We start from the raw sequence: 23224 nt of genomic DNA, 5'->3' as shown, positions 1-23224 counted from the left end.
TTTCAAGATAGATAGCTGTAAATTACAGCCTCTCCAGCATTACACAAGGGGTTTAATGTTTCAGAGAATCTCAAAATGGAAATGAACTGGCTGAACATACAATGATAAGTTCTTAGGCCAAAAAAAAAAAAAAAAAAAGAACAAATGGGTGAGTTGGAAATGTGTATGTGTGAGCCCCTGAGCTAGAGATAAGCTTTAGAGGGTCCCAGGATAAGAGCTGTTCTTGTGAAGTCAAGAAACTAGTGTTTTCACCATCTGTATTAGTTTTCTTGGGCTGCCATTACGAAGGATCACAGACGGGGCAGTTTAATCAACAGAAATGTATTTCCTCACAGTGCTGGAAGCCAGAGGTCCAATGCTGGCTCACAGAGGCCACCCTGCAACTTCCCCTGGTCACCTTCTGGGTGCGTCAGTGCATGCCAGGATGGGAAGGAAGAGCGGAGTCACCTTACAGTGCCTCCTCTCATAAGGACACTAGTCACCCTGATGGCCTCATTTAACCTTTATTACCCCTTTAAGGACCTGATCTCTAAATACAGTTAGTTTCTGATGCGCTTTGCTCTTTCCTTATGCTCATCAGATTTCCTCAGTGTTTCTCAGGCACCTGAGGCTTGGTGACACACAGAAGCAGAGTCCATGAACCTTTTTTTTTTTTTTTTTTTTTTTTGATACCAAGGATTGAATTCAGGGGGCTTAGCCCCTGAGCCACAGCCCTTTTTAACTTTTTAATATCAAGACAGGTTCTTGCTAAGTTGCATTGGGCCTGGCTAAGATGCTGAGACTAGCTTTGAACTTGCAGTCCTCCTGCTTTAGCTGCTGGGATTATGGCCATGTGCCACTACACCTGGTTAAAGTCCATGAATCTTCGACTTCGGCACTGACAGACTTCAGCTGTAAGATGGGAAAGGACTGAAGGGGATGAGAGCAGACAGAAGACCCGAGGCTAAGGGAGAGTTTAGAGAGAGGTTGCAGGGGGATCTGAACGTGGGGCTCCCTGTGCCCCACCTCTGACCACAAGGCCTCCTCTGAAGGATCCTGAGAGAAGAAGGATGCGCTTGTGCTTCTCTTCCTGGTAAAGTCTAAAGCTGGGGAGCAAGGAGGCCATGGGGCAACTGCCTCAAGTCACCTTGATGTGCCAGAGTAGGAATGGTGTCTGGTACCAAAGGATGGGAGACTTGGGCAGCAGCCTCCCATTCGAGTGGTACGGGAGGGCACCCACAGTGTCCTGAAGGATTCCAAGTAAAACAAAATTTCTCAGAGAGCACTAGTGAGAACCAGGTGAGGACACAGTCGCACTCTCAATGCAGAGAAGTAATGGGAACCTTCATGTACCATGAAATAGGCAGGTCACTTTTCAAGAGCACACCTGACATCTGTGATGCCCAGAGCCAAACAGGACAAATTAGGATCAAGAAGGGGACCCCCTTGGTTAAGCCTTGAGGAGCTTCAACTTAATTCCAGGAAGAAAGAGAGGGGGGGAAGACAGATTTTAAACTTAATTGTGACTGAGTTATAAATTTGAATTGATGAATTTGAATGAGTTTATCTGAAAGTGACTAGATTAAATTTTTTTCCACTTTGAGGCAGAATGGAGGCTCAAGACAGAAATTACACTCAATTATAGGAGAATAGAGAAAATTACATTTTTGCACACACAAGTCAGTGACTGTGAAATTTGTACTGGTTCCAATAATTACAGGCAGCCAGGTGTCAGTAAAATCTCAAGAATAGACCAAAGAATCTTGATGTGCTATTCTCCCAAGTTATTATCTGATCTGCCGCTATAGCTCAAAAGATCAGCACAGTGTCTTATCATCAGAAATTGTGGTGAAACCCAGTAGAATTTCTGCTCAAAATGTTCTCTTTAAATCAGAAAGCAGAGCCAAATGTTGAAGGGTAGAAAAAAATTTTTTTCCCTGAGTTCTGAGGATGCCCAGCCCAGTTATAACCCTATGACCAAAAGGGGGAAAATATGAAATTTCAGGTGACAGCTCCAGTTTGCCCCAACAGGTCTGCTCTTCACCAGTTCTCACCTCTCGCTGAGTCCTGGGAGGCAGATATCTGTGGATGCATCACTACGGCTCCTGCCTTGGAGGTACTTAAGCTGGAAGGAGCTCCTAGGAAGAAAAAGAATGCTTGGGGAATATTGAAATATTGATTCCCCCATCTTTCCATGCTGATCCCCATGGCTTGGCTGGCGCCCTCTCTGGAAGACAGCCTTCTCCGCAGAGCTCTCTTCTGAGTTCCAACCTTGGCTCTCTCCTTGCTTTTAGGCTGAGGTAGTAACATGCTATTAATATTGCCTCAGAGTACTGCTCTTTCCCTTGGGAGTCTCCTAAAAGTTTGCCCCTCCCTTGAAAATTTGTGCCTTTATTAAACTCTTCTCTAACTTCCCCACTGAGTCTACTGTGATATCTTGGCTAATCCTTTGGGGACAGTTACGGAAAGTTACGTGCTATTTGCATGAGTTGAGGAACTGGATCATGCTGACACCTGTAGTATAAGGAGCATGTTTCCCTTGTGCAGCTGACTCAGAAGCCCTGAATGAGAAGGACTAATGATATTAATACCTATTTTATAGGTACTAATAAATTCCAGAGTCTTCAGTGCCTCATTGTGGATGTACTTCAAAAATCTTCCAACTCTTCGGTTGTTCATTAGAAATAGTTGATTATTGTATAGCTGTGAAAAAAAAAGATAAACAATAGAAAATTCTGGATACCAAAGGGATAGGTGTTCTTTTTTAGAATGATTGCATTAAGCAATTCTTGGCTAAGGATTTTTATTAGGTAGACAATGGCCGAGAATTCATATTTGGATTGAAAGAGGGAGGGGAGGAGTCACTTGGCATGTTTGCTCTCTGTTCTGTTGTACCTGGCAGCGTTATTTCAATAGATACCATGATCTCTCCAACTCCTAGCCAACCATTTTCTGGTTAAAGAAAGTTCGAGAAGCTCTAAGGCCTCCCTCACATTGATAAGAGGGAGGGATACTTCCTGAATTCAATGTTCCTCTGCCACTAACTAAACACTTTTTATTTTTAAATAGACTTATCATCCTGCTAACTGGAATTTTCCTTTTTTTTTTTTTTTTTAGTGGGAGCAGCTTCCTCTTAGATGTGGTTCAGTAACAGCTGGATTAAAAAGACTTGCACTTTATTAAGAGCTAGAGTCGTCACGGTGTCATATGTGTCGGATTTATCTCTGTAGTATGGTGACTAGAAAATTGTCACTGCAGGTGATTTTCAGTGGAATAATAGACTTTGTCTTTTCAAAGACTTGCCACAGCCCATGAGGCTCTGGGCTTGCCACTGGGGGGCATTTCTTGCTTTGAACATGATGTGATGGCTGATCTGTTTGCAGAGGAGAGACCTACCAAAGACCCGAAAATTCTCTTGCTCTGCTCTATTCTTTTTTTTTAAAAATACATTTATTTATTTATTTTTAAATAATTGAGGATTGAACCCAGTGCCTCACACGTGCTAGGCAAGCGCTCTACCTCTGAGCCACAGCCCTAGCTCTCGCCCTGTTCTATTCTTAAGAGCAGATGGGAAAGCACAGCTGCAAACACACTGGGGGTCCTGCGCCTCTCATTAGGGAAAGAAACTTCTGAAGCCCATCCTAGGTGATGAGAGAATTTGGACAGAAACGGGACTTTTTCTGCCCTCCAAAGCTAAGCCTCTGACAGCAGTGACCACTGAAACCAATGAGGCTTCTTTACCTCAAATAGACTGCTACCTTCTCACACCCAGGATTCCACATGAGCGAAGCTTATGTCTTATAGATGCAATTTAATACCTAGTTCTGAAAACAGTCTCTTCTTAGCTCCCCAGAAGAAGGTAGACGACACTTCAGGAAGCTTGGTTAGAGTACAGGGTGACTGAGCTCCTAAATAATTTGACACTGACTTTGAAAGAGTCTCTTAAAACTTCCTGGGCTTCTTCCACGTGAAATGACGGGCAAGGCCCCATGAGTGGTTCTTCTCTCTCTGCCATTACTGCTGGAAGTCTAGGAGGAAAGTTAAGGGTCATAATTCATAGTCCCTGGCCCTTTAAATCTGGTATCCATAGCACCACGGGTCATGCCATTATTATGTATTTGTGGCCTATAGGAACACTGGCTGGGCACTCAAAGGAGGACTCCACCAAAGAGAGGCGAGCCAGTGCCTGCCATCACCACCCTGGCTTTCTGCAATTGGAATCTGTGGAGCAGCTAAAGGGAGCCCATTATGAAAACACTCATTTCCATATACTCCCAACCACCACGCTGAACAATTTGTACACTTGCTGAGGAAGACCCATAAGTTACTGAAAAGGTTTTTCCCAGGTGACATTTGAGAAGACCGTCGAATGACCAGGGTGAGTCTCATTGTATAATAAATCTCTTGTCCATTCAGACCTCTGATGAGACTTATTTCTGTTTAGGCAAAGCTGAATAACCTGAATGAAGCATAGTATTATTTTAGACAAATTAATATGGGTTTCAGTAACTGGTTATGTATACTGTCAGGCAACTTAGACATATCTTACAGAGATTCAAAAATGTCATCTCACTGCTACGAAACCAAAGTATTAAAGATGCTTCATAATCTACTTTTTCCTCCTTTTTACAATTGAATTGTTTTTTGATACATTATTATTAACTAAAGTCCACAGTCTGCTTTAGGACTTGTTTTTTTGTGTTGTACGGTATGTGTTTTTGACCAGTGCATAATGTCATGCACCTACCATTAGGGTGTCATACAGAAGAGTTTCCTTGTCTTAAAAGTCTCTTTTGTGCCACCTCTTCATCCTTTCTCACTCTTCTCCAGCCCCTGGCAGCCACTGTCCATTACTGTCTCCATAGTTTTGATTTTCCAGAATGCCATATAGTTGGAATCTTACAATACTAGCCTTTCACACTGGCTTTTCTCATTTAACAATATGCATTTAAGTTTCTCCCATGTCTTCTGGTGGCTCAATAACATTACTTTTTGTCACTGTATATTATTCCATTTTAACCAGTTTGTCCATTCACCTATTAGAGGACATCCTGGTTGTTTCTAGCTTCTGGAAATTATTCATGTGCAGGTGTGTATGTGGGGCGGGGCGGGGAGGGAAGGAGAACATAAGTCGTAAGTTTTCAAATCACTTGAGCAAATGCCTGGGAGTGTGATAGAGGTGTCATATGGTAAGACTTTATTTCAGCTATGTAAAAAGCTGACAAATTGTGTTCCAGAGCAATTATACCATTTTGTACCTCAATCCTCTTCATCAGCACTTGTTGCTGTTAGCGTTTCTAATATCAGACATTTTAGAAGGTGTGCCAGTGGTATCTCATTTTTGTTTTAATTTGCATGTTCCTAATGATATATGACATGAGCATCTTTTCATAACCTTATTTACTATCCTTATATCTTCTTTGGTGAAGTATCTGTTCAGATATTTTGCCCATTTTATTGTTGAATTTTAAGAGTTCTTTGTAAATTTTGGATGACAGTTCTTTACCAGACACGTTTTGCAAATATTTTTTTCCAATCTTTCGTTCATCTTTATTTTCATATCAGGATTTTTCATAGAGCAGAAGTTTGTAATTCTAACGAGGTCCACCTTGCCAATTCTTTCTTTCATGATTGTAACTGTGATGTTGTATCTAAAGGTCACCAAATTCAAGGTCACCTGCATTTTCTCCTGTTATCTTCTGAAGTTTTATGGTTTTGAATTTTACATTTATGTCTATCTTCCAATTAGAGTTAATTTTTGTGAAAGGTGATCTGTGTCTGGATTCATTTTTTATTGGTGTATATTAATTTTATAGAACAATGGGTTTCATTGTGACATCAAACATAATATGATGAATTTCATTTCCCTATACCTCCCATTATCCTCCCTTTCCCATTCCCCTGATTTCCTTCTTCTTCACTAATGGTCTCCCTTCTATATTCCTGACATCTTCTTTGTTCTCCCTGCCATACCTTCCACATTTAATGGAAACCATATAGTACTAATTTTTCTATTTCCATTCATTTTCTTGCAGATGACAGAGCTTGGTTCACTTTTCAGGGCTCCATTATATACTACATTTTCTTTATCTATCTATCGGTTGATGGGTGCCTCAGCTGATTCCTTAACTTGGCTATTGTGAATTGTGCCTCAATAAACATGGGTATGTTCATATCTCTGTAGTGTGATGACTTTAAATCTTTCAGGTAAGTACCAAGGAATGGTTTGGCTGTTTCCTGTGGTAATTCTATTTTTAGTTTTTTGAAGAATCTATATACTGATTTCCATAGTGCCCACCATACTTACATTCCTTCCAACAGTGTCTATTCCTTTTTTTCCCACTCCAGTCATTTATTATTTATATTCTTGATGATTGTCCTTCTATCTGGGGAGAGATGGATTTGCATTTCCCTGATGGCTAAAGACGCTGAAAATTTTTTTCATATAATTTTTGGCCACTTGTACTTTGAGAAGTGTCTATTCATTTTATTTGCCCATTTATTAAATGGATTTTTTTGGGGGGGTGTTGAGGTTTTTGAGTTCTTTATGTATTCTGGATATTAATTCTCTCAGAATTGTAGCCAGCAATGTTTTCTCTCCCATTCAGTAGCTATCTCTTCACTCTGTTAATTGTTTTCACTGCTGTGCAGAAGCTTTTAAAATTTGTTTTATCTTGAAAATCCCATTTATGAATTTTTGCTGTTATTTTCTGGGCTATAAGAATTCCATTCAGGAATTGTGTATGGTGTCTACTTGTCAAAGTGTCTCCCTTATGCTTTCTTTTTGCAGTTGCAAAGTTTCAGGTCTTATAGTTAGGTCTTTGATCCATTTTCAATGGTATACAGAATGAGAGATAGGGATCTAGTTTAATTCCTCTATGTATGGATATTCAGTTTCCCCAGCACCATTCATTAAAGAGGCTTTTAATTCTCCACAGTATGGTTTGGGCACCTTTGTGAAGAATCAGATGACTATGGTTGTGTGGGTCTGTCTCTATGTCTTCTGTACTTTTCCATTGGTCTACATGGCTTTTAATACTAGTACCATGCTGGTTTTGTTTTGATGGCTCTGTAGTATAGTTTGAAGTTGGTTACTATGTTGTCTCTAGCATTGCTCTTTTTTTTTTGCTCAGAATTTCTAATATTTTAATAAGGATTTTTTTGTATCTATGTTCATCAAAGATATTGATTCGTAGTTTTCTCTCTTTGAAGTGTCTTTATCTGGTTTTGGTATCAGGGTGCTGCTGACTTTGTAGCATGAGTTTGGAAGTGTTCTATTACTTTCTATTTCATGAAGTAATTTGAGGACCATTGGCATTAGTTCTTCTTTAAAGATCTGATAGAATTCAGCTCTAAATTCTATCAGAATTCTAGTGTGTCTAAGGGTTTATCAGTCTTGTTTATGTTTCAAAGAATCAACTCTGTTTTATTGCTTCTTTTAGTCTCTATTTCACTAATTTCAGCTCTGATCTTTATAATTTCTTTTCTTCTGCTGGTTTTAGGATTGTTTTACTTCTTGTTTCTCTAAGACTTTGAGATACATCATTAGGTTATTTATTTGAGATTTCTCTGATTTTTTAATGTAGACATTTTATATCTATAAACATCACTCTTAGAATTGCCTTTCCTGAATCCCACAGATGTTGGTACATTGTATTTCTAATTTTTGTTTGATTCTAAGAATTTTTAAATCCCCCTCAATTTCCTCAATGACACTCATTATTCAAAAGTATATTGTTCAATCTCAGTGAGTTTGAATAAGTTTTGTAGTTTTACTTGCTATTGATTTCTAATTTCATTTCATTATGATCTGATAAGATACAAAAATTATTTCATTTTTTTATTTGCTAAGATTTTCTTTATGGCCTAATTTCATGATCTATTCTGGATAAAATTCCATGCATAGCTGAAAAGCAGGTATATTTAGCTGTTCAATGAAATGTTCTATAGATGTGTGTTAAGTCCATTTGATCTTTAGTGTAGCTTAAGTCTATAGTATCTTTGTCAATTTTGTTTTTTTCTGGATGACTTATTCACTAGTAAGAGTCATGCATTAAAGTTACCTACTATTGTTGTATTGGGACTTATCTGTTCTTTTAGGTTAAGTAGTGTTTGTTTTATGAAGTTGGATGCACCAACATTTGGGGCATAAATATTTGCAACCATTATTTCTTCTTATTGGATTTTTCCCTTTACCAATATGTAATGACCTTTGACTTTTATGATAAATTTTGGCTTGAAGTCTGTTTTGTTGGATAGGAGATTCCTATTTGTTTTCAGATTTCACTTGCATAAAATATCATTTTGTTATCATTTTGTTTTCAGCTTACAAATATATTTGCTGGCAAGGTGTGTTTCTTGCATAAAACATACAGGTCTTATTTTAAAATCCAGTCTGCCAGTCTATGTCTTAATTGAAGAATTATGACCATTTCAATTTCTATGTTATTATAGATAGGTATGTACTACTTTCTGTCATTTTGTTTATCTCTAATTCCTAATTCTCATTTACTTATCTACTATTCTAATGAGATTTATTTTTTGCCATGCTAGCTTGGATATTTTTATCTTCTTCTGTATGTATGATTCTTTTTAAAAAATATTTATTTCTTAGTTTTAAGTGGACACATATCTTTATTTTACATTTATGTGGTGCTGAACTCAGTGCCTCAAGCATGCCAGGTGAGCACTCCACCACTGAGCCACAACCTCAGCCCCTATGTGTATGAATCTTTTAAGTATCTTCTGCTGTGCTGACATAGTGATCATGAGTTCTTTTAGCTTATCCTTTTCTTGGAAGGTTTTTCTTATTCAACTGTGAAGGATAGCTTTGTAGAATATAGTGATATAGGTTGGCAGCTATTTCCCTTCAGAGCTTGAAATACATCATTTCATGCTCTCTTGGCCTTTGGAGATTCTGCTGAGAAATCTATAGTTATTCTGATGGACTTACCTTTATCGGTGACTTGATGCTTTTCCCTTGAAGCTTTTAAAAATTTCTCTTTGTTCTGAATTTTTGGCACTTTAAGTTTAATATATCAGGAAGAAGTTCTTTTCTTGTCATGTCTATTTGAAAGTCTACATTCCTCTAGTATCTGCATGTTCCTCATTCCCAAGATTAGGAATATTTTCTACTATTGTTTTTCAGAATAAGTTTCTTTGCAATTACCCTGTATCTCACTCCTCCTCAAGACCTGAGTCTTAAATTTGATCTTTTAATGTTGTCCTAGAACTCTTGGATATCCTGTTCATAGTTTCTCCAATATGAACTGGAGAACTAAGAAGCACGGCCCATACAGGGTCAATGAACTATGACACTATTTTCAGCTGTATCTATTCTGTAAGAGGTAGAATAAGCAACATAAGATCCCCTATGTTTTGGCTTTAATGACTTTATATCAGCAACCAGAGATAAAGAACCATTATTTTCTTCTGCATTTATTAGACAGACAACTGTCCTTTTTTCCCATTGAATTGTCTTTGCTCCTTTATCATGTTTGATTTGTCAATGATCCATTGTCTATATTGGGGGAGGTATATTTCTAAGCTTGCCTTTGATTTGCCTATTCTTTTTCCAGTTCCACATTATCTTGATTATAACTTTGAAGTAAATCTTTATGCTGGTAGTGCCAATTCTCTGACTTTGTTCTTCTTCAATATTGTGGTGGCTATTTGGGTCTTTTAATTCTCCACATACACTTCAGAATTTGTCAATATCTGAAAAACAATTTGTTAGGATTTTGAGTAGGATTGCATTGAATCTATAGATAAAGTTGGAAAGAACTGACATCTTAATGATATTGAGTCTTCCTATTCATGAACATGGAATATTAATTTAGACCTTCTTTGATTTCTTTTTTCATCAGAATACTGTAGTTTTTCTCATGTAGATCTTGTACATAGTTAGCTTTATATACAAGTCTAGACTGTAGAATGAATCAGTCATAACTTTCCTATGTTCGTATATAAATATGCAATCAGTGTAATTCCACATCAACCACAAAATGGGAAGTTATACTCCATGTATGTATATGACAAAATACATTCTACTGTCATGTATAACTAAAAGGAACAAATAAAACAATTATATTTATACATAAGTCTTTTTTTAAATGAAATTTCAAATTCTTATTATTGCTGGTATAGAGGAAAGAAACTAAATTTTGTACACCAATTAATGTATTAAATGCCTTTTTTCCTTTGATTTTTCCTCTCTTTTGTTTCCTATTATCTGTTAAAAGAAGGAAACTCAGACTTTGTAGAAAGATAATAAATTAGTCTTTAAAATTAATAAACTTTGTTTATTATACCAAGTTAAGCAGATGGTACAGAGAATTTCTACATATCCTTCACCCACTCACATTTTCTCCTCCTATTAATATCTTGCATCATCTTGCATTCAATTTTAAGTTTACTACAACAAGGAGGTATTGAATACATTCTTTATTCTTTGCCCTCACAGAATTTACAATTACACTGAGAAGGCAGGGCAAAATGCTTCCATGTAAGAAATTAATACAAAATAGTGTACAATTGAGTTTTCATATGTATCTTCCCTTAGCAAAGGGGAGAAATTAGTGTAGTTTGTAGTCGTTAAGAAGAAATGAGAGGTAGGAAGGCTCTGAAGTTTTGAAGAGCAAACAGGACAGGGGGCCTGAATGTTGGTGTGAGTAATCAGAACTAGATAAAGGCTTAGAATTGATTTTCTAAGCAGATCCTTTGGGTTTGGTTCTTTAGGGATCTTTGGTTTGTGGTTTACATTTATCTTTAGGTAGATATTTAGCACAATTTGCTTCTTTGAACCAAACTGAAAGGCTCATGTCAAGGAGCATTTATAAAGAGAAGCAATGCCTTTGTGGGGAAAAAAAGTTACCAAATGGGACCATGTCTTTTTTCATTTGCCACAGAGTAGAATTTTATGTGCATTCATAAGAAAGCAACCAGATAAAAAATAGTGACACAGACCCCATGTGAAAATTGCCCTGATTTTTCCAGATCCCTCCCCTGCATTGTAATCACACTGTTTGGAGAAGTTCAGGCAGGAGAACTCTGTGGGATCTCTTGAGGGGGGGGGTGGGGAGGAATGAGAGGAGGTAAAAAAAAATCCCATTGCTTTAATTTTTTATCTCTTGTCACTAAGAGGGGGAAAGAGCAAGGAGAGCATTAAGTGTCCTGTCCCCACCCCACCCTGCCTGCCACCCTTTAGTTAACTCACTTCCAGAGGCCTCTCTAGATTTACATGTAATTGCTTACTTGGGTCACCAGTAATGAAGCTACACTACTTAAGAAAGTTCTGGAAGCGGCAGAACACATTCATATTCACAGCTTTGGTCACACTTCTCCACAAATATTACCTTCTTTCATCATATATCTGTGCATCCTCTCCTCCTGATTTTCCTTCCTCTACTTCCACTACCAACACCCGAGTTCAGGCAGCCCCTCTGACTTCAATGGCAGACACTGACTTAATCTTCTGTCTCACAGTGACTGGGTTTACAACATTAGTGGCATCTTGGATCGATCCAGTCTTTTCCTTCATGAAGTCTCACTCTTTCTTCCTTGAAAGCATCTCTTCTTATTTTTTTTCTTATTTCTGCCTTATTACAGGACCCCTACCACACCTTACTTTTAACTCTCCCATGCATCAAATCTAGACTTTTGGCCAGGATCTCCAGGTGTTCCCTTTTGAAACTTAACAAGACTGTCCCATTCACTTCTATCTTTAGTCCATGGTAGCCTGTGCTTATCCCTCTGCCTATCCTTACTTTCTCCAAATAAGAATGTATGTTCTCCCTTTCTGTGTGGGGTTGCCATTTTGAGCAAATAAAAATACCAGTTACATTTAGATCTCAGATAAACAGAAATAATTAAAAAAAAATATGATATAAAATATTACTTATTTGTATAAAATTTGAACTCGTTTGGGCAATTGAGATTTTATTTGTCAACCTTACTTTTATGGGACCTTTTCTTAATGGTCCAGTTTTCTCTGATCTCCATTTTTAGTTCCTGAAACACCTAATTCAATCTTTAATTATATTCACAGTATTGACACATATGGAGAGAATACTCACTGTATTTTTTTAATGCAAGAATAGTTCATTGAATTCTAGGAAGAAACATGGGATAAAGTGGGAACTACTATGATGCTCATATGATACATAAGGAAACTGAGACTTTGAGAGGTTTTAATTTTGTTCACATTCTCAAAGACAATTAAGAACTTGGTTTCGATTTGTTTGTAGATCAAATAACTTGTTCTGGTTTTCTTGGCACTGTTGTCTTTTTAAAATTCAGAGTTGCACATCCTGCGAGCCCCCTCATTTCTAGGCAAAGCCTGTATATCTGACTTCAAAGCCTTGGATTCTATCCTATTTCCAAGGCTTTGTGAGTTTTAATTTTGTTCTATGTGTTTTATAAAGCCCCTAAGGGCCAGGGGCACATCTAGTGGTATTCGCTGATACTAAGGATTACCTGGCAGGTGCTTGACAAATGGAAGGAGGAGCTTTCCTCACAGACCACACCTACTTTTCTTGGGCCTCTTTGGATTGCAGAACTGAGGACTGCGTTGATCAGTGTGCTGTGGGGGTCCAATCTTAAGATTCATCTGAGACCTGAGCATGGCTGGTGGTCTTTATATTACACGTTTTCATAAAGTCACTGGATATTGCTTGCAAAAATGCTCAGCTATTGCTACCAGCAAAGATACCTCTAAATTGGTGAAATGCAGCTCCCTAGCAGGTGTGTGGTGTCTCACTCTGCAAGCTGAACTTGAGAAGCTCTCTGCTGAGAAGTCTGGGTTAGGGCACTGAGTGAAGCTGGAGAAATCAAAGTCATTGTGCCATGTGGAAAGGGTACATAGAGTGGGCAGGCAGCCTGTTGGCACCTTGCTGTATGGGACAGGACCCTAGCAAGTGGGGTAGCTGCTGCTCCTTTGCTGGGACTCTGCTTTGAGCCAATAGGTATATTTCCCAAAGATATTTTATTACATTATTATATAACCAAGTGGATAAGATGACAATATGTGGGTGTTATTGTTATACAGCAAGGTGGTTAATGGGGTGTGATGGGAAAGGCAGGAATGATAGATTTCTATCTCCCAAGGGCATCTGTATTGCTTGTCTCCAGTTCATGTTGAATGCAAGTTGCTATTGAGCACACATTAAATATTAAAAAAAGCTGTTTATGGAGAAATCATGTAAAAATGATTTACTGTTTTTAAAAGTCTAAGTTGAATTGATAGAGATTAAGGATCAAGGCAATTTTACTTTCAGCTGCTAATTTTCACTTCAGAATGCTTGAATTCTTTCATATGCTTTCGATGTTCAGGTTTCTCTTTATTAAAAGGGTGTAACAGGTAGGGGGGCATTGAGGGTGGGCAGGAGTTTCCATTTTGATCTGTGCTGACAGATTCCATAGTCTTTTCTTCCTTAGAAACTCAAGGTGGTTTTTCCTTGACCCCATGGGATAGTCTTTCAGGCTAATGTGTGACATTCAAGGCCATTCTAACACAAATCTATCTCTTTAGCTCTTCTACTAGTTTCTTACTGTAGGCTCTGCTCTAGGTGGATGATTATGGAGTGAATATTTATGTCCCCAAGGTGAAGGATTTTGAATATGGGGCCTTTGGGATTTTGTGCCCTTTTAAAAAGAGACCCCAGAAAGGTCCCTCCCCCTTCTACCACATGAGGTCATGATGAGAAGTTGGCTGTCTGTGAACCGGGAAGAGGATGCTCATCAGACACTGAATCTGCTGGTACCTTGATCTTGGGCCTCCTAGGCTCCAGGACAAATAAACCTCTGGTGTGTAGGTATAGCAGCCTGAGGGGACTAACACATAGACTCTCCTACCACCATCATCTAAACACACACTGAGCTTTTCTTCCTCCAAGTCTTTTCTCTTGAAAAGCATTCTGGTTAAGAGTTTAATCTTTGGATCTAGGCTCTTTGAGTTCACATCCTGGTTCTGATGCTATGTGCTCTTGAGCAAGTTGCCTAACTGCTCTGTGCCTTAGTTTCTCCAACTGGAGAAATGAAACTTGAATCGTATTTATTTTTTTTTAGGTGTGAAAGAATGGTGGTATTTATAACCATGCACAGCATATATGAAGCACTCAATAAATGCTAGCTCCTTATTTACATAACTTGATCTCATTTCCTCCCTCCCTAGCTCAAAATGTGTCTCTTCCTTGAAGCCTTTCCTGACCCCCACCCCATCCTGCCATGTGATCCCTTTTTTGGAAATCCTAAGAGCTGGCACTATTTCTTTGGCAGATGGTTGGTGTCCTGTTCTCATGCCATGTCTCAGCACCACAGCTATTTATCGAGTATCTGTGAGTCATATTTATAGAGTGTCACTCAATGTATTTGGTGGATAGCACTTAGAGGCAGGAATTCATTATCTCATTTTGCAAAAGAGCAAACCAAAGCTCAGGGGAGAGTTCAGAGATGCTGTAGTGTTGCACAGATAGAGAGAGATGATCCTGGGCTTCCAGTTTAGGCTCACCATGATTGCAGCCATGACATTTTCCCTCCTTTACCAGAAAGCCAGAATAAAGCTTACCCCTGTTTAGAGCTTCCATTCTGACCTTAGAGGAAGAGGCACTCAATGTGTTTCTGGTGATTTAATGGGCCATATGCAATTTGCTTGCCTTTCTAAATGCTTTCCAGTCTTAGGACTGTGATTATGTTTTTTTTTTTCCTTCCTTTTTTCCTTTCTGTACTGGAAATTGAACTTAGGGCCTCATGCATGCTAGGCAAGTACTCTACCACTGACATATGTCCCCAACAGGGCTGTTGATCTTGATGCTGATAAAAATATTGCACCATATATTTTTGACCTTAAAAAGAATAGACTATAATTTATTATTCTTGTGCTGAACTCCATATGAATCTAATTCTCGCTTCTTTTAACCTTGACTGTTCCCTGCTGTTTTGAATATGGTTATATGAGGAATGTCAGAAACAATCTTATTATCAGTGTTATTTGTCACAAAGGAGACTTTCTCATGACTCAGGAACAGCTAATTGGTCTGTCAATGGCTTTCTTTGGTTAGATGAGTCATTCGATCCATTGTAGACAAGGTGCAAACTCAATGGCACTCTTCTGTAGGTGTGACATTCTCCTAACCCCTAATCAAGATGTCATTAAAGTCATTGATGGTTTATACTGAACTGGGATGAAACTGGATTGGTTTTGTGAACAGCTGTTGAGAAGACAATTTGATGGAGCTTTGGTGATACATGAATGCTTTGCATTTTCAAGTGTGTGCATGCATGTGATCCACAGGCAACCTCTGCGATTTCTAAATGCCTTGGATGTGGTAGTCTATCTTGACTGAGACTGAAATCTTAATTATTGGCCCATTCAGTCAACACATTTCATGAATTTGTACTATGTGCCTGATAACTGTTCTAGCTACTTGAGATCTAGCAGTGACAGCAATGGACTAAAATTTCTGCTCCCTTGGAACTCCTTTTTAAACATTTTTTTGGTATGAAAAAATTTCAAATTAATATAAAAGAAGAAAGAAGAATATAGCCATCATTCACTTTTAATAATTATTTATATTTAATAATTTAACAATAATTACTATTGTATCATTCTTTTTCATCCATCTATTCCCACTACACCCTTATTGCTAATGGAACACTTTAAAGCAAATCCCAGACATGAAGCCTTTTATTATATATTCTTCAATATGAATTTTTCATGTAACCAACAATGTCATTGTCATATCTAACAAAATGCACAAAAATTTCTTGGAATCATTTATCATCCAGTCTGGGTTAAATTTCTCCCAATTGTCTCAAGAAATTATTTTTCATTTGTTTGTTTGAATCCAGATCCAAGCAAGATCTGTGCATTGCAGAGTGTGAATAGGGCTCTATTCTTCTCCTTCCACAATATTTTTTTTCTTTTGGTACTGGGGATTGAACTCAGGGGCACTCGACCACTGGGCCACATCCCCAGCCCTATTGGGTATTTTATTTAGAGAAAGGGTCTCACTGAGTCCGGCTCCTTCCACATTTTTTTTTATTGGTACATTAGAGTTGTATATAATGGTGAGATTTGTTGTTACATATTGGTACATGCACACAACAATATAACAATATACTTTGGCCAATATCACTCTAGATAGGGCTCAACCCACTTTTGATCTATAACAGACTTTCTTGGCTACTTCTTTGGCTGTAGGCATGGGTTATTGGTCTTGTGGAAGCTTCCACATTTTGAATTTGACTGGCTGCATCTCGATGGTGTTTTTAATGATATTCCTTCACGCTTCAACTTTTCTATACCATGATAGTTCTATCTAGATGCTTGGTTTTAGAGTTAGTTTCAGTGGTGGGAGGCAACAGTGGGGCTGGTGGTCTTTGAAATTCATATACTCACAGAAATTGGCACAATGCTGTTTTTGTGTGTCACTACTGTCTTGGAAGCTAACAATATGGGTGGCTGATATGCAAAACTTAGTTCTTTTTTTGGGGGGGGTGGGACTGGGGATTGAACTCAGGGGTATTTGACCACTGAGCCACACCCACAGCCCTATTCTGTATTTTATTTAGAGACAGGATCTCACAAAGTTGCCTAGCGCCTCACTGTTGCTGAGACTGGCTTTGAACCCATGATCCTCCTGTCTCAGCCTCCCAAATGACTGGGATTATGTCGTGCACACCACCATGCCCAGCCAAAACTTAGCATTTGTGTCACTGCTTGGCAAACACTCTGGCACTGAGCTACATTCCAAGACCTTTTATGAACTTTTATTTAAAAACAGGGTTTTGCTAAGTTGCCCAGGCTGATCTATGAACTTGTGATTTTCTTTCCTCAGCTTCCTGAGCAGCTGAGATTATAGGTGTGTCCCACCAGACCAGGCTTATAAGGAAGAATTTTAAAAGTGGTTGTCTTATGTGATGTTTGGAGGGCTTGGAGAGCAGCGCTCCACATAGTAATAAGCTGGGTTTGAAAATTTCATGTTAGTATCTTCTGCGGAGAACTGAAGAGAGAATTAACTTATAAGATAGCATGAATCTAAATTAGACCAGTGAATCAGACTATTTGATCAGGTCTTTAGGGCTTATTTTGCAAAAGATACCCAAATGATTAAAATGTGCAACCAGAAGTGAGTAGCACTGATTCAGATAGTAAGACTTGCACAATTTGGCTAAGTTCTCTTCAGTTTGTGATGTACTTCAGCAAGAGGTCCCTAATTGTAACCTTGAGAATAAAGAGGAGATGGGTCAGAGGGAGACAAGCCCAAGTAGAAGCAGTAGGAGGAGGTTCCTGGATTCTCTAGTTGCTATTGATTTGTAAGGATTTCCATGGCATTGATGAATTTCCTCAATAAATATGATGTCATGAACTTTTAAAAGAATGAGATCAGCGGTTTTCATTTGGAGAATCCAGAAGGAATGACACTAGTGAGCACACACAGGAGAGATTTGCCATTTGCTCACATGGGGAAAGTTTCCATTTTGAACATGTTATATTTGAGCTGCGTAGTATATACCAGAGAGGAGATGTTGAGTAGGCAGAGATAGGAATATAAACTTGGGAATTATAAAACTACAGATGGTATTTAAAGCCACCAACTGTGTAAGGTCACCTGGTGAATGAGAGACTGGCTGCCTGGAAGCCACATGAAGAAGGTGCTTCGGACAGTTGTAAAAGTTTTTCTGAGGTATACTGAGGAGAGTGTCTGCAGAGTCCTAAAGCATACTGTTTTTATTTTTATTTTTTCACTAAACACAGACAGATTGCTGTGTAGAATGTGTTTGCCAGCTTAAATTCCTATCAGCAGTGCACAAGGATTACCATTTCCCCATATCCTTGGCAGTCTGTGGGATTATCTTTCTGACATTTTGCCACGTGCATGGGTAAAGCAGCCGTATGTTGAAGGAGCAGCTCACAAGAGCTGAATGAGCACATTTCTTCCCAATTTCTTGTCCAGTGACCTCACACTGGTGGTTTGAAGTCAGTGATGGTAAGAATATGTGCACCATGGAAATTAGCAAATACTACAAATGAGTGCTCGCCTCCTCCCAGGGAGCTGGTTTTAAAGTCTGTTCTAGACAGTGGTCGCACTGTATTTGAGTATGAGCACCTCTTCTGAGCTTGCTCGCTATCCTAGCCTTCCCTGCCATGAGCTGTCTGCTCTTATCCTTTCCTTATTCTATTTTTTAAAAAATTATTTATTTTTAAGTTTTAGGTGGACACAATATCTTTATTTTACATTTATGTGGTGCTGAGGATGAAACCCAGTGCCTCATGCATGCTAGGCGAGCACTTTATCACTGAGCCACAACCCCAGCCCCACCTCCTTTCCTTATTTTTATCTTGGATTTTCTGATTGCTTTTTATTGACTTCTCCAAAGTTTCTTATATATTTTAGATTCTAATCTCTAATTGTTTTTGTATATAGCCCATGTCATTTCCCAATTTGTCAGCTCTTTCAACTTTTTTTCTAGGGCTTTTTTAATTGAAGAGAAGACTTATTGTGATACATTTAAATCCTCCAATTTTTTTTTTTCTGTTCTGAATATCAAACCTGGGGCCTCACATGTGCTGGGCAAGTGGTCTACTACTGAGGTACATCCCCAGTTATGCATTCTTGTTTTTCTGAACTGAACTTGTATCCTACATTAACAGAGTTGGTCTCCCACAGTTCCTCTCTCTCATATGCAGGTCTTAGGTTTATCTGGAGTTTTCTTTGTATGTATATGGCTTTACCTTTTCTTCATTAAATAAGCCAGTTTCCTCAACATGATCTCTAAATATTCTATATTTTTTCTCATTGGCTTATTGGTATCACCTTTCATATATCAAGGTGCAGTTGGTCTATCCACGGGTTTACTTCTGAGTTCTGCATCCTGTCTCATTGCTCCTCTTTTCCCTGGAGCTATACCATTTTGTTTTTATTTCTGAATTTTTACTTTTCCAAATATACATAACCATTTTAATTTTTTTTTTTGGTGGTGCTGGGAATTAAACCAGGGCCTTGTGCATGCAAGGCAAGCACTTTATCAACTGAACTGTATCCCCAAACATTTTAATTATATTTCATTATACTTTTTACAAGGTTATTGAGTTATTTAAAATTTTGGTTCCTACTAGAATTTTGGCTATACCAAAACATTGAATTTAGAGATGAAATGGGCATTTTTACATCTTCACGCTTTCAATCTTCATTTATCCAGTCTTCTTTTATGTCCTTAAATAGTTTAAAAATATTCTTCATAACTTTTTTTTTTTGCAAGTTTTGGGTTAATTCCTGGATATTGTGCTTTAAAGCTTTATTGCTATGGTGAATGGTCTCTGATTGTCTATTGTATTTCCTACGGCTTGCTCCTGGTGTAAACTATTGATTTTTATAAATTGATCTAGTACTTGACAACTTTGCTAAAGTAACCTATTACTTGTAGTGTGCGTTGATTTTTTTGGGTTTTACATGCTGATAATTATATCATTTGCAAACGTGATAGGAAGATTTTAGGGGTTGAGTAAGTGCTCTCCTCTTTTGCATTTAACTACTTCTAGTTGTGCTCTCAGCTGTACTCTGGAGTTTGTCAGCAAGGTGTCTGTTTGGTTCTAAGGTCTTGGTCCCCCTACAGTCAAATTATGGAAATTAGTTCTTTTCTTCTTCCTGTGAATGAAATCCTGCCCACAGAAGAGCAGGATGCTTGCCCTCTTTTGCCTATTTCCTCTAACTCCTTTCTCAAAGTGTGGGTTTCTGACAGCTGCTGAGAACTTTTCTGAAGCTAACTGAATTTCTGAGTGATCCCTATTGCTCTATGCAGCCATTTCTGGGTTCTTACAGCCTAGAGGGACACCTTATATAGGTGAAGCAAACAGTGACTCAACATATGCTTTCAGATCAGACAGGCTTAAGTCTGAATCTCATTTTTGTCCCGGAATACATGAAGAAAGTTATACAGCTTCCTAGAGTCCATTTCTCCATTTGAAAAGTGAAGACTAATAAGATCTGGTAGGTAAAGTGATACACAGTGGACATTCAGAAGTTGCCTTTTCTCTACACTGATATTGACTACCACCGTAGACCCCTTCCTTGGTTTGTTGCTCTATTGCAACTTCAGCAGCTGCTATTGGATCATATTCCATGTGCCTTTCCAATTGATAGTTCCAGCTCCAAGTTCTGGCTTTGTATCATTGTCCAATATCATTCTTGATAACTGGACAATACCTAGTTCTAAGACTTTGTGAGGGGTTGATGGGGGTGGTTCCTCGGAACATGAGTCCAGTGGGTACTTGTACTCATGATGATGGGCAGGGGAGTAACTCTAGTTTTTGAAATAAAGAACCAGGTGAGTTAGGGACTCTTTCTGGTGACATGGTGTCCTGGGAATTAGTCTATGTATTGTATGATGTTGGGTGTAGCAGAAAAAGCCAGTGATCTGGCTGGTTCTAACAGAGACCTTTGTTAGAGCTCATAATGGCTCAGCTAGCCACACCCTGTCATCTACTAATAGTATTAACTTAGAGGGATGATTTAAATCAGCAATAAAAGCAAACTGAATACTTGTGGAAATTTCACCAACAGCTCCTTCTGTTACAATAGATCTTTATGAGTTTTCTGTGACAATAGTCCTCATTTACAGTTGTTTAAAGTTCACCAAAGGCAGACTGCCTTCCCTCTTGTAACCAATTGAAGAGGGAGGTGGGTAGGTTAGACAAGAAAAAAGTATTAGGAAAACAGGGAAAGGGAGGTGGAGTCCTCATAGGGAGGAGGAAGCATCTGTGTCACATTATCTCTGAGAGTGCATGAAGATGCAGAGCCTGCAGGGACAGAGAAGCTGGCAGCTGACCAGGGATGTGGGATGGTGATGGTATTTAATATTGCATAAGCACCGTGGGTTTTAGTTGGCAGTGTGCTCCACCCAATTCAACAATGTGATGTGACTACTACAAACAACCATTTTGATATTTTGAGCTATGTTCACAGAAGCATAGGCGTAGAAAGAGGTGGCAGGCTCACTCCTCTCTGCATTCAACAGGCCACCCATTCATTCCTGAGCATCACATTTAAGAGGGCTCAAGACAATCTGTGATACATCCTGAGGACTCCTTCAGCATGCTGGTGAGTAGGTTTGTAACAATGTTATATAAGTCACAGCCTATGAGACAGACAGTGCTTAAATTGGAGTCAGACTTGATCTGAGTTTCCAGGGTAGAAACAACCAAAAGAGGAGGACTGGCAGGGAGCCAGATGTTAGCTCCCAAGGAAAGAAAAACATTTCCAAAAAGCTGGTCTGAGGCAAGTTGACTATTTTACGAGATAGTGAGTTTTTTGTTACTGGAGGTGTTCAACTATAGCCACTGTGGGAGATGTTCTAAGAAGGAATGAAGTAACTGGAAAGTTTTTTTGCCCCCCCCCCCAATCAATGGTGCTAACAGGAAAAGATGTTCTGGTATGTGGTGTGCACTCATTTCAGCTCTTCCAGAGACACTGGTGACATTCCTTCAGTCATTGATTTATTCAACATATTCCTGCCAGGCATTGTGCTTGGTGAACATGTAAGGACAGCAAAACAGTGTGTGCCTCAAAGAGTTGTTATGGTGTGACGCTATTGACTCAGGCTTAAAAACCTCAGTTGTAGTCTCATTAGGTCTCCGCCTGAAAGGCACACAGGAAAACGTCAACACCTTTCTTTTCACTGAAAGGCAGAACCAGGAGGTGAGTGTCCACAACTGTTAGGTGTCATAGTTTTACCACTTTCAAATTCTTAGGAGATAGAAAAGGAGATCAGGATGATGTGAGTAAGGCAGGGGGGGAGGGAGCAGAGTAGGGGACATCAACTTCTGCAGTGACTACTCCCTTCTCCCCTCTGCCTCCCCACTGCTCAATGTGGGTATAGCATTGACTAAGGTTTCTACAGCAAGATCTGCAAACAGATAATTGACTGATGGATCTAATCTAGACGGTGCAGGTCTGCATGCCTACACTACTCGAAAAGGGTGAGACACTGTCTCTGCTCCTAAGAGCAGTGGTGGAGACTCTACCCCAGGATACGAGTGAGCAAAGCAGGCCAGGCTGGCACAGCTAAGGGCTCTAAAGAGGAGGATGTAAGCAGCGCCAAGAGCTGCTGCACCAAATGTCTGTCCGGCCAGGGGGGGTTCTTGGGAGAACTTGGCTTTGCGGCGCTGGACAGATCCCCGCTGCCGCAGCCCATGCCCGGGAAAGTCACGAAGTCCATCAGACTGTGCTGGCGTCGAGGACCCGCCGCGCTGCGTGCGGCTGATCTTCCGCCTGTTGAGGGGCGCAGGGGCGCAGGCGGCAGGCGAGCGGGCGCAGGCGCGTGCGCCGGGCTGAGGCCGAGGCCTGCGCGCAGCCGGGGCTGCTGCACTGCGCGCGCGCGCCGACCCGCGTGGGGCCCGGCTCCGGCGCGCGCGGCGCGGAGGCTGCCGGCGGGAGGGGCGCGGGAGAGGTCGGGGAGCAGCGCAGTGGGAGGTTCCGCGGCGGCCACCGGACACAGCCGCCCGCGGCGAGCGCGCTATCGGTTTTTCCTTCGCGCCCCCGCGTCCCCAGCTGGCTCTCGGAGAGGACCTGGAGGAGGCAGGTGGGGCGGGGCGCGCGGGGCCTCCTGGGCCGCGGGTGGGAGGCAGGCTCCAAACCTGGGAGGGCGGCGGCGCGGGTACCGGGAGCTGTTGGCCGTTCGGGGAGGGGGCGCGGTGGCGCTGGGGGCTCTGGAAGCCGCGCGGCCGCCTCCTGTGGGCGCTGGTGTCACCCGCTGCAGGGAGGCCTCCCTGGGGCGGCGCGGCCCACAGGGCAGAGATGTGGGGTCTGGTTTCCGCAGCTGTCAGACTGTTTAACTTTAGCGTGAGATAGGTGTCGCGGAGTGTGCGGGTCCCGCAGGGCCATGCGGAGCCGGGCAGAGCTGGGTTCTGGCCCACGCTCTGCAGCCGCTGCGGTGGCGACCGCGGACGCCCTAGGAGTCCTTCCCAGGCGCATTGCTGGGCACCATCCGTCGTGGTTTATCCAGACATCAGCCTCCTTAGGTTTCTCACTCGCTACCCTTACACCCCCTTGTTTATTAAATAGTTGAGAAAACCGTTTGCTCAGTGGGTATTCAAAACTAAACCGTCTGACTTTCCTTCCAGTGCTTTGCTACCTTGGAATTCCTTAATTCTAAATCATCTGCGTTGGTAAGGGAAGTTGGAAGAACACCTGAACTGAGACTTGCCCTAAACAGACACACGTTTTAGCCCGTGTCCTTATGGATGAGA

General features: G+C 40.3%; 1 protein-coding gene across 5 annotated transcripts in view; it reads left to right on the top strand.

The window, feature by feature from the left end:
- The window catches only part of Clip4 (CAP-Gly domain containing linker protein family member 4), a 100670-nt gene that overhangs the window by 20145 nt on the left and 57301 nt on the right, over positions 1 to 23224 (top strand). For 2 of the 5 annotated variants that reach the window (XM_078029455.1, XM_078029451.1), the window contains exon 1: positions 22344 to 22557. The exons of 1 other annotated variant lie outside the window; for it this stretch is intronic. The gene's annotated coding sequence lies outside the window, so the exon portion shown is untranslated. Of the gene's footprint in view, positions 1 to 4110; positions 4358 to 21005; positions 21078 to 22343; positions 22558 to 23224 lie in introns of those variants that run through there. 2 more of the 5 variants (XM_078029454.1, XM_078029452.1) reach the window with 2 other exon arrangements.

This window comes from Ictidomys tridecemlineatus, chromosome 12 (assembly GCF_052094955.1).
Source record: "Ictidomys tridecemlineatus isolate mIctTri1 chromosome 12, mIctTri1.hap1, whole genome shotgun sequence".
In the NCBI taxonomy this organism is placed as follows: domain Eukaryota; kingdom Metazoa; phylum Chordata; class Mammalia; order Rodentia; family Sciuridae; genus Ictidomys; species Ictidomys tridecemlineatus.
This window is presented reverse-complemented; position numbering and strand designations above follow the sequence as displayed.